Raw genomic sequence first — 12,961 nt, forward strand, 5'->3', positions numbered from 1 at the left:
TAAATGTTTCCCATATTTTTTTATAAAAATTGTGCATTAGCCAACTTAAATTTTGAGTCTATAGATTTTGTAAAAGTCTATCAAATTCTGTCTGTGATATTTAAATGTATGTATTTGGGACAAACCTTTATATATAGCACCCAACACATTTGACGGATGTGATATGGTATCGAAAATTTAGATCTACAAAGTGGTGCAGGCTATAATATAGTCGGCCCCGCCCGACTTCAGACTTTCCTTGCTTGTTTTTTACCAACATTGTGTTCCACCTCAGCGCATTAGCCGACTTAAATGTAAAATCTATAAGTATTGCAGAACTCTGTACAGATCTGCTCAGATATACAGAATATATGTGTATGGATTCACAATGGACTGAATAGTCTAAGTTAGCCTGAAATTTAATCGGGCTGCCACTTTAACCTATGGATTCATATAGCATCCGACACAATAGACGGATTTGATATGGTATCGAAAATGTGGACTTACAACGTGGTGAAGGGTATAATATAGTCGGCCCCGCCCGACTTTAGACTTTCCTTACTTGTTATACCCACCACCATAAAATGGTGACGGGGGTATAATAAGTTTGTCATTCCGTTTGTAACACATCGAAATATCGATTTCCGACTATATAAAGTATATATATTCTTGATCAGGGAGAAATTCTAAGACGATATAAGCATGTCCGTCTGTCCGTCTGTCTGTCTGTCTGTCTGTTGTAATCACGCTACAGCCTTCAATAATGGCGCTATCGTCCCCAAATTTGGCACAGATTAGTTTTTTGTTTGCAGGCAGGTCAAGTTCGAAGATGGGCTATATCGGTCGAAGTTTTGATATAGTCCCCATATAAATCGAGCTCCCGATTTGGGGTCTTGGGGCTATAAAAACCGTAGTTTTTATCAGATTTGGCTGAAATTGGAAATCCAGAGGTATTTTGGGAACATAAAGAGGTGTGTCGAAAATGGTTCGTATCGGTCCATGTTTTGGTATAGCCCCCATATAGACCGATCTCCCGATTTTGCTTCTTAGGCGACTAGAAACAGTATTTTCTATCCGATTTGTCTGAAATTGAAAATCTAGAGGTATTTTGGGACCATAAGGAGGTGTGACGAAAATCGTTCGTATCGGTCCATGTTTTGATATAGCCCCCATATAGACCGATCTCCCGATTTTGCTTCTTGGGCGTCTAGAAACTATATTTACCATCCGATTTGCCTGAAATTGGAAATCTAGAGGTATTGTGGGACTATAAAGAGGTGTGTCGAAAATGGTCCGTATCGGTCCATGTTTTGGTATATCCCCCATATAGACCGATCTCCCGATTTTGCTTCTTGCGCGTCTAGAAACAGTATTTTCAATCCGATTTGTATGAAATTGAAAATCTAGAGGTATTTTGGGACCATAAAGAGGTGAGTCGAAAATGTTCCGTATTGGTTCATGTTTTGATATAGCCCCCATATAGACCGATCTCCCGATTTGGAGTCTTGGGCCTATAAAAACCGTAGTTTTTATCCAATTTGCCTGAAATTGGAAATATAGAGGTATTTGAGGACCATAAAAAAGTGTGCCGAATATAGTGCCCATCGGTCCATGTTTTGGTATAGCCCCCATATAGACCGATATCCCGATTTTGCTTCTAGAAACTATATTTACAATATGATTTGCCTGAAATTGGAAATCTAGAGGTATTTGAGGACCATAAAAAGGTGTGCCGAAAATGGTGCTCATCGGTCCATGTTTTGATATAGGCCCCATAGAGACTGATCTCCCGATTTTTCTTCTTGGGCTTCTAGAAACTATATTTTCTATCCGATTTTCCTGAAATTGAAAATCTAGAGTTCTTTTGGGACTATAAAAAGGTGTGCCGAAAATTGTGTCCATCGGTCCATTTTTTGGTATAGCCCCCATATAGACCGATCTCCCGATTTTGCTTCTTGGGCTTCTAGAAACTATATTTACCATCCGCTTTGTTTGAAATTCTTGAGCTTCTATAAACTGTATTTATTACCCGATTTGCCTGAAATTCGAAATCTAGAAGTATCTTTAGACCAGAAATAAGGGTGCCGTAATTGAGGTATATCGGTTCATTTTTTGGTATAACCCCCATATAGACTGATCTCTCGATTTTTACTTCTTGGGCGTCTTGAGACTATGTTTTTTTAGCCGATTTGTTTGAAATTCTGGAGATATTTTAAGATCACAAATATGTGAGTAGCAAATGGTACCTATCGGTCCATGTTTTGGTATAGCCCCCATATACACCCATCTCCCGGCTTTATTTCTTGGACTTCTAGAATCCGTAGTTTTTATCCGATTTGCTGGAAATTAGTAATTTATAATGAAATTTTAGACAAACGAAATTTCCTTTTCTTATAAAGTATTTTCGTTTATTCAACTCTAAAATTCTCTAAAATAGCAGGCGCACTGATCATGAAAATTGCTTCAAACTGAAAGTAAAATTTCCAGATTTTACTCTACAGATTTAAGATTTCAAATCAAGGCGTAATTTAATCATATACACGATATGTTTATAATTTCTCAAAAACTCAAACATAATTGGTTCTCATAAATCTAGAATCTTATCTGGTCTTCATAGGTAGAATCTTTAAAGTTTGTCTTCGGGAGCTGACTGCCTTGGGAGAAGATTTGTCATCAAACCCCCTACAATTCTATATATTATCAAGTAACCCAATACGACGAAGAGTTTTCAAAGTAAACTATTATATTTGATTCATGGTGGTGGGTATTTAAAATTCGGCCCGGCCGAATTTACTACTGTATATACTTGTTTTATATTAATTTACTTTTTCTTTAATTTACTTGTCTTTGAGATAACAAACCCGAAAAAAAATTGAAAGTTGAAATGTGAATTTGATGTAGCTTCTTTATGTCGACAATTCACCAAAAAGTCGAAAAAGTGTTGACTTTTCAATAATCAAAAAATCGAAAGTCTGGTCGAATATTACGTACCCCCTCGACCATGGATTGCGTAGAAAGTTCTAATAAAACTGTCATCCACAATCGAACAAATTGGGCTGAGGTAATACTTGATTATTGCTAGGTATCTTACAACTTCTTAACATAGTCTTCCAAATTGTAAGTTAGTCCATATGCACTGAAAAAAATATTGCCTTGAGGTCAAAGATTTCATGTCTTTAAAATGCGAATGCAAATTTTGCTTAGCATAGAAGATGCAATAAAGTTGCCATTAACTAGTTTTTAAAGGACTTTGATAGCATATGAAGAAAAAAGCTGAAAAAGCGAAAAATTAAAATTTGCTTCCTAGGAGCAAGTACACAAAATCCAAATTTAAAAGAGAATTGTGTCTTAAAAGTATCCTTACATGTATTCTCCGCTTCTTTGGCTCGGAATCAATACCAACATTTTTAAAGTAAAGACAAAATCTTTTCAGTGTGGAGTCCATTTTAGACAAAACAAGTAAGTTCGGCTAATTTTTGTTCCTCTTTTAGAGGTCCCAATTTCAACCGAATCCGATGAAGTGTGCACCTCGAGGAAGCGCTAGAAATCAAATCTGGGGATCGGTTTATATGGGGCCTATATACATATAATTATGTACCGATTTCGACTAATTTTGCATGGTTTTTAGATGTCTATATTAACAACACGCACGCAATTTAAATCGAATCGGATGAAATTTCCAACTCTAATAGGCTCCGTAAATCAATTCTGTGGATTGGTTTATACTGGCGCTATTTATAATTATGGGCAGATATGGACCAATTTTTGCATGAATTATTTCAGCTTAGGGAAATAAATAACAAAAACCAAAAAGAGTTATCTTCGCTTAGCCAAAAAAAAACTTGTACACTTAAAATACATAAAAATTATTGTTTTAAATAGAAGATATTACTACATTTTAATATTTTGTATGGTAGTCTAGAGTTAATGTTCTTCAGCTTTGTTTTCATATATGTCCATACATACTACGAAGTGCTCCTAAGTTATTACCCATATTTATAATAATTTACTGAAAGTTTATCGAAGGAATTTGTATGGTAATAGTAGGTTAGGTTAGGTTAGGTTATGTGGCAGCCTCTCTTATCACTGAGTGCTGCCCGATTCCTTGTTAATCTCATTGACAGGGGACCTCCTTTTTATAGCCGAGTCCGAACGGCGTTCCACATTCCAGTGAAACCACTTAGAGAAGCTTTGAAACCCTCTGAAATGTCACCAGCATTACTGAGGTGGGATAATCCACCTCTGAAAAACTTTTTGGTGTTCGGTCGTAGCAGGAATCGTGGGTTCGACCTTGTGTATGCAAGGCTGGCATGCTAACCATTGCACCACGGTGGTAATAGTAGGTTTAAAGTTTACGTTAACTTTTATAAACATGGGGATTAGCCTTTAGAACAACTTCCAATTATTTATGCTGGGAAGTTAAAGAAAATCGGATTTCGTTTGATTTTCAAATACCAAAAGTCAGTTATTCTGTATTGTTGGCATAGCCTCCCTCACGTTTCCTGTAAATGTCAAGTATGGAAGATATATATGAAAGCTATATCTAAATCTGAACCGATTTATAAGTTTGGCATGTATAGCTACAATGTTAATTGTGCTCCCTGTGCAAAATTTCACGTAAATCGGAGTAAAACTTGTAATGTTACTATTTTAGTTAGCCATGCAATATATAAATAAAAATATGAAACCATCCGTCCGTCCGTACTTTTATTATTTTTTCGTTTTTTTCCTCAATTTGATTTAGCCCAACTTATGTCATCTGAAGTTTTTGATCTATATCCGAGTGTTTGTAAAATATCTTACAGTGTGGCGGAACGATAAGAATTGTCGGAGGTAAATAAAATATCGACAAATGTATTATCGATGCCATTAACAAGCTGCAGTATCGATTATGTCTTTGAATATAATTTCCCAAGTAAAATAATTTGGAAGTTCTTCTAAAGGCACAACTTTAAAAGCAATTCCAAAAATATCCTCCCAAAGATGTTCCTTATTTTAACTACAGAGGAAGTTCGTTTAATACAATTTGTTATAACTCGCTTTTTTCATATTTTAATGGGTATTTTTATTTTTTTTGTCTCAAATAGGTTAAAAATAGAGTAAGGATTAATAAAACGCTACGAGTTATTAAAATTTTGTCGAAAAAATTCAATATCCATTCTGGAAAGATTGCGAATTTTTGAAGTCAAACTTTTCAGACAAGAGTTAGAATCATAAAAAATTATGTTAATTATTTATTTAGCATAATATCACATAATTTTGTAATTTACATCCAAAACACCGAATTCGGATCACACTTTAAGAAGTGATGCAAATTCAGTGCAACGGTTGTTGAAATGGTGGACCTCAGTCCTATGAAAAGCCCATGTTAAATTCATCATTTCTGGGCCAATTTTGCACCTTTTCCGGATCCAAACAGAACATTTTCACTGCTTTTTTGAATTAAAAAAACTCCCGGTAAGTCCAAATAGAGAAAAAAATTTTGGGAGGGCATTTTATAGTCTCCCCCACGTTTCCTGCAAATTTCAAGTAATTCGGAGAAGTTTACGTTTTTCACTACTTATATACCCTAGTGGTGTCCGTCTGTCTGTCTGTATATGTAGAATCGTATCCTTGTAAAATCGCCACTGCTAAGTAGTAAAAATTGTAAATATTACTCAAATTGTCCTATATCTCGAACACATACACTGTTAAAAAAATATGTTTTTCATATGTTTCTATATAAACAAAATATGTTTCGGGCACAATTTTTAAACACAATATATTTAAGTGCAAACATGTAAACTAACACTAAATGTTTGGGACACATATGTTAATATGTTAGAATATATTATGTTTGGGGCATGAATGTTTCATAAAAATAATATGTGTGAATTTAAACATATATAAGCTTTCAAATTTCGAGTAAACATATATATGTTATGATATTTTATTCAGAGAAAGACAGAGAGAGAGAGAGAGAGAGAGTATAGGAAAGAAATAGATATGGAGAGTTGACGAAAGATATAAACATAACACAGCGAGAGAATCAAAAGACATCAAGTTCTGTGAAACCGCTTGTTTGTTGTTTGGGAAAACTGTTTTATGATAAGGCCAAAAATTTGATATGCTTAAGTCTAAATATTATTTAATTTGAATATTAGAATAAGTATTCGGAGTAAAGAGAATAGACATTCGGAACCAAGAGAATAGACATTTGCAAAAAGACAACAGCCTTGAGAGTAGCATTTTATGTATGTGTGGACATGCGTTATGTTTATCATTTTGGCATTATGGTTCGTTAAAAAAATCGGAACGTCCGAGGAGTAAGTCAAAATATGCTTCTTTTGTTAGAGTTTTTGAATTCCTTCCAAAATTTCAAACTTTTATATCAAAACCAGTTTTTTGTTACAAAATTGTTATTTTTCCAATAAAAACAAGTATATACGACCGTAAGTTCGGCCAGGCCGAATCTTATGTATCCTCCACCATGGATTGCGTAGAAACTTCTACGAAAGACTGTCATCCACAATCGAATTACTTGGGGTGTGGTATCTTAAAACTTCTTAACATCGTTTTCTAAATTGTGAGTTAGTCCATACGTGGTTAATATTAGACAAAAAAGTTATGTATAGGTAAGTCTACAAATAATTACGAATCGACATGGACTTTTGCACAGTACGTAGAGATTCAGAATTGAAATATGGGGGTCGTTTATATGGGGGCTATATAGAATTGTTCATAATTGGATATGGACCAATTTTTGTGTGATTGGGGTCGATTTATCTGAGGGCTATATATAACTATAGACAAATATGGACCTAGTTAGACATGGTTGTTAACGGCCATATAACATACTAGCACAACGTACCAAATTTCAGCTGACTCGGATGAAATTTGCTCCTCCAAGAGGCTCCAAAACCAAATTTAGGGATCGGTTTGTATGGGGGCTATATATGATTATGGACTGATATGGACCAATTTTTGCATGGTTGTTAGAGACCATATACTAACACCATGTACCAAATTTCAGCCGGATCGGATGAAATTTGCTTATCTTAGAGCAATCGCAAGCCAAATTTGGGGCTCAGTTTTTATGGGGGCTATACGTAAAAGTGGACCGATATGGCCCATTTGCAATACCATCCGACCTACATCAATAACAACTACTTGTGCCAAGTTTCAAGTCGATAGCTTGTTTCGTTCGGAAGTTAGCGTGATTTCAACAGACGGACGGACGGACGGACGGACGGACATGCTCAGATCGACTCAGAATTTCACCACGACCCAGAATATATATACTTTATGGGGTCTTAGAGCAATATTTCGATGTGTTACAAACGGAATGACAAAGTTATTATACCCCCATCCTATGGTGGAGGGTATAAAAATAATATTTTATCCAAAAGCTCAGTCCATTTCGTTTATATCAAGCACTGTTTCTGACTGTATTAATAACCCACATTTCGAAGTTTCATTATAAAAATCTAATATAGTATAAATTTAAATGTGTACATTTACAAAAAATTGGTTTTTGGTCGGCAGACAGGATAACCATTGCTCCACGTGGCAAACAAATGTATGTTTCTGTTAATTTCTTCAACATTATTTGTATTACAGAAAAAGGTGCCAAGAACTAAAAAAAAAATCGTGGAAGTGATAATTATGTGAGGAAATGAGCACAATCTTCTTTGGGGAAAATTCTTCCAAGCATCTTATATTTTTGGGCTCAAAATGCTTCCAAATATATAATATGTTCACATAAAACAAACATATTAATGTTTCGGCAGTATCCAATAATATATGTGCTTCCTGTAAAATATGTTTGGAACATATGTTACAGAAGCGATTTTTTTTTGAGGGTGCACGTATGGACTAACTCACAATTTAGAAAACGATGTTAAGAAGTTTTAAGATATCACAAGCCAAGTAATTCGATTGTGGATGACAGTCTTTCGTAGAAGTTTCTACGCAATTCATGGTGGAGGGTACATAAGATTCGGTCTGGCCGGAACATATGAAAAACACAGTGGTCGGAACATATGAAAAACACAGTGTGGTAGAGCCCGAATTGAAATATGGGGGTCGCTTATATGGGGGCTATATACAATTATGAACTTGATATGGACCAATTTTTTGTGATTGGGTATCGATTTATCTGAGGGCTATATATAACTATAGACCGATATGGACCTAGTTAGGCATAGTTGTAAACGGCCATATACTAGCATAATGTACCAAATTTCAACTGACTCGGATGAAATTTGCTCCTCAAAGAGGCTCCAAAACCAAATCTCGGGATCGGTTTATATGGGGGCTATATATGATTATGGACTGATATGGACCACATTTGGCATGACTGTTAAATATCATATACTACCACTACGTACTACACGACGAAAAAAACTTTTTTTCATATGTTTGGGTGTAAAAATTATATGTTTGGAACTCAAATTTGTAAACACAATATTTTTAAGTGCAAGCATATAACGTTCATAAACTAGCATAATATGTTTGGGACATATATGTTAATATGTTTGAACATATTATGTTTGGGACATAAAATGTTTGTAAATATAATATGCTTGGATGCAAACATATATTAATTTAGAAATAGACTATAAACATATATGTGTTTAGAAAGAAAGACATAAAATGTGTGCTGGAAGTAAAATCATGAAAGTAACAAATTGGCGCCTTAAAATTATTTATACACAAAGAAAATTCAATTAAAGATTGGAATAATACTGTGTGTGAATATAAACAAGTCTAAATTTCCAAATTTGGAATAAACATATATATGTTGTGATATAAGACCGCCAAAAATTGTATATGCTTAAGTAAAAAGATTAAAATGAGTATTCGGCGAGAAAATTCATTCGGAACCAAGAGAAAAGACATTTGAAAACAAGAGCATGAGTCAGTGTTGCCTGGTTGGGGGTTTCCCCCCAAATTTAGGGGTTTTTTACACGTTTAGGGGGATTTTTAGGGGTAACATTTATTTGGGGGATTTTTGGGGGTAAAAAAAATATCTTAGATCTTATAAAGTGGAGCAATTCTCAACAAAATTTGGAACAATTCTGGCATGAATTTTGAGAAAAAAATAAGGGAAGTCAATCCATGTTCCTAAATACAAGCAAGCATGCAATGACATTCTTTTTTAAACGCATCTGTTGAAGGGGCATTTTTAATATTTGATACAATTAAAAACAAGGTTTGGTTAGGTTACGTGGCAGCCTGATGGGGGGTTTTTGAAAAAAGTCTAGATCAATTTAGGGGTTTTCTTTTCTTAAGAATTGGGGGAAGAATCAAAAATTACCTGGCATGAGTTGTGTTTATCATTTTCGCATTACGGGCACTTTTTTTGTTTTGTCAAAACAAATCGGAACATTGGACGAGTAAGTCAAAATATTCAAACAAAGGTAATTAAAGGGATCTTCATAAAAATAACGAAAGGGCACTATACACTGAAAAATAGCATACCCAGTTCCAAAGATTGTGTCTCTATTTTAACAATTTTGGAATTGATTCCGAGCCAATGAAGCCGAGAATTCAAGTAAGGATACTTTTAAAACACAATTCTCTTTTAAATGTGGGTTTTGTGTATTTGACTCTATGAAGCAAATTTTACTTTTTCGCTTTTTCAGCTTTTATCATATGCTATAAAAAGTCCGTTGAAAACAAGACGTCCAGTAGAAATTATGCTATGTTTCAATTAAAAAACGTCTTTAAAATAACATTTTGAAAAACATGTTCAGATGCAAAAATGCAACAAATTTGAAGACAATTTCATTAATTTTAAAGAATTTGTCTGAATTATTAAAGTCAAGTTGACCTTAGTCCAAAAATGTTTTCTTTCATGTTATGATACCCATTTCCAAGACACTTAATTATAAGGACAACACGACTTCATTAAAAAGTTTATCGACTTTTGAACATGGAAAAAACTTTATATTAGAGAAATGCGTCGTCTAAGCTAAGCAAAATTTGTATTCTTATTTTAAGGACATGAAATCTTTGGACTCACGACAATATTTTTCGGGGTACTCTTTTTAGAGTTGTGACAGTAAAATTAAAACATTGGGAAACAGTGAAAAATTAAACAGTAAGATCTATAAAAACAAAGATTAGTTCCTCTTTATTAATGAGTAATCCAAGAGGAGTTGACGGATTCTTCGAAAATAAAAGCGGGCATTGAGTTCGAGTTTTGCCGCTAAAATTATTTCTCATTTTAACGGCAAAATTCGAATCGGTAAACCCAGAATAACATTATAACTAATTATACAATTATTCTTCGAGCTTTATGGACAGATATAGATTAAGGAACATGGTTAATAGAGCCATTGAAAAGAAAACGCCAGATACCAATCTATACACGCCTGGACTGTACATGTTTCGGTTCGGGCGAATGAACCTTTCCACAGCCTTTAGTATAGATCTGGCTGGGAGAGATAACTCAATTTTGGGCCCTTTATGCTAACTCCTTATGGAGAAAACATTTGGGAAATTTCCTCTTACAAATTGAATCATCTTTTCTCCCACTGTACATCATCTTTTCATATAACTTACAAGTCCCTTAATCTTATTTTTATTTCGTTTTGTTACATAGTAATGCAACAACACGAAATTTATTTTTAGAATGTGTAACAAAACGAAATAAAAATAAGATTAAGGGACTTGTAAGTTATATGAAAAGATGATGTACAGTGGGAGAAAAGATGATTCAATTTGTAAGAGGAAATTTCCCAAATGTTTTCTCCATAAGGAGTTAGCATAAAGGGCCCAAAATTGAGTTATCTCTCCCAGCCAGATCTATACTAAAGGCTGTGGAAAGGTTCATTCGCCCGAACCGAAACATGTACAGTCCAGGCGTGTATAGATTGGTATCTGGCGTTTTCTTTTCAATGGCTCTATTAACCATGTTCCTTAATCTATATCTGTCCATAAAGCTCGAAGAATAATTGTATAATTAGATATAATGCATTTGGACGTCAATTGCCTGTTTCGGTATCAGGCTAACATGTAATATAATAACATTATAACTTTTTTAGGCAAATTGTATTATAACTTGGTGGGGCATGATCCCAAGCAACAATTGAATAAGTTTATTTACTTTAGAATAAATTTTTAAAGAAAGTAAACAATTGTTCACACCTAAATAAATTTATGTGTTGGTTGTAAAATTATTGTTTCGAATTTAAATATAATGTGCTTTTGAATGGTTATCGTTAACTTTAGGATACGATGGAAATATATATATATATATATATATATATATATATATATATATATATATATATATATATATATATATATATATATATATATATATATATATATATATATATATATATATATATATATATATATATATATATATATATATATATATATATATATATATATATATATATATATATATATATATATATATATATATATTCCGAACGTATCTGGAATATACGTAAAAAAAATATATGTAAAAAAAAAATAAAAAAATGATGTCGGTCGAAGCAGGGATCGAACCCAGAACTCTTGGCATGCAAGGCGGACGTACCAACCACTGATCCACGCCGCCAACAAATGTATGTTAAACAATGTTATGTTGTTAAACAATGTTATGTTTGCATCAGCTCGTGGGCGCCGCAAGCTATGATATATAAATATGACTTATAACGATAATTATCTCTTGATGACCATAGCAGCTACGTAGCCCAGTGGTTAGTGTGCTGGCTTACAAACTGTGTGGTCCGCTGTTCGAATCCCCGTCCGGCAAAAGGTAAAATTTAAAAAAAAATTATAAAATTTAATAATTTCTTCTACAATGTTTGTATTACAGAAAAAGGAACTATGAACTAAAAAACTCGTGGAAGTGAGAAAAATGTGAGGGAATATATAATTAGGCAGAAAAAAATTTGAGAACAATCTTCTAAGGGAGAAAATTCTTCTAAGCATATAATATTTTTGGGTTCAAAATGTTTCCAAACATATTATATGTTCACATAATAACATATAGTTTTTTGGAAGACAACATTATTGAATTTGGATGGAAAAATACATAATGTTTGGAACTTAGACTACCCAAACATATTATATTGTTTAGACCAATATGCTTTCAAACATATTATATATTGGAAGAAATCAAATATATAAATGTTTGGGCTATACCCAAAAATTTATATGCTTGAAGCAAAATGTGTTTGGGAGTATATGTTACAGAAGCGATTTTATTTTTTGAGGGTGCAAATTTCAACAAGATCGGATGAATTTTGCTTCTCCAAAAGGCACCGGAGGTCAAATCTGGGGATCGGTTTATATGAGGGCTATATATAATTATGGACTGATATGAACCAATTCTTGCACGGTTGTTGGATAACATATACTAACATCACGTACCAAATTTCAACCGAATGGGAAGAATTTTGCTCTTCCAAGGGGCTCCGGAGGTCAAATCTGCGGATCGGTTTATATCGGGGCTATATATAATTATGGACCGATTTCGACCAATTTTTGCATGGGCACCACGTACCAAATTTCAACTGAATCAGATGAATTTTGGTCTTCCAAGAGGCTCCGGAGGTCAAATCTGGTGATCGGTTTATATGGGGGCTATATATACTTATGGACCGATGTGGACCAATTTTTGCATGGTCATTAGAGACCATATACTTACACCATGAACCACATTTCAGCCGGATCGGATGAAATTTGCTTCTCTTGAGGCTCCGCAAGCCAAATCGGGAGATCGGTTTATATGGGGGTTGTATATAATTATTGACCGATCTGGACCAATTCTTGCATGGTTATTAGAGACCATATACTAACACCATGTACAAAATTTCAGCCGGATCGGATGAAAGTTGATTCTCTTAGAACGATCGCAATCCAAATTTGGGGGTCCATTTATATGGGGGCTATACGTAAAAGTGGACCGATATGGCTCATTTGCAATACCATCCGACCTACATCAATAACAACTACTTGTGCCAAGTTTCAAGTCGAT

At 34.0% G+C, this 12,961-nt stretch overlaps 1 protein-coding gene across 5 annotated transcripts in view; it reads right to left on the reverse strand.

Annotated features, from left to right (window-relative positions):
* Positions 1-12,961, reverse strand: part of LOC142235594 (protein rhomboid-like) — a 286,257-nt gene that overhangs the window by 49,419 nt on the left and 223,877 nt on the right. The window lies entirely within an intron of this gene.

Source organism: Haematobia irritans, chromosome 4 (assembly GCF_050003625.1).
Source record: "Haematobia irritans isolate KBUSLIRL chromosome 4, ASM5000362v1, whole genome shotgun sequence".
NCBI lineage: Eukaryota > Metazoa > Arthropoda > Insecta > Diptera > Muscidae > Haematobia > Haematobia irritans.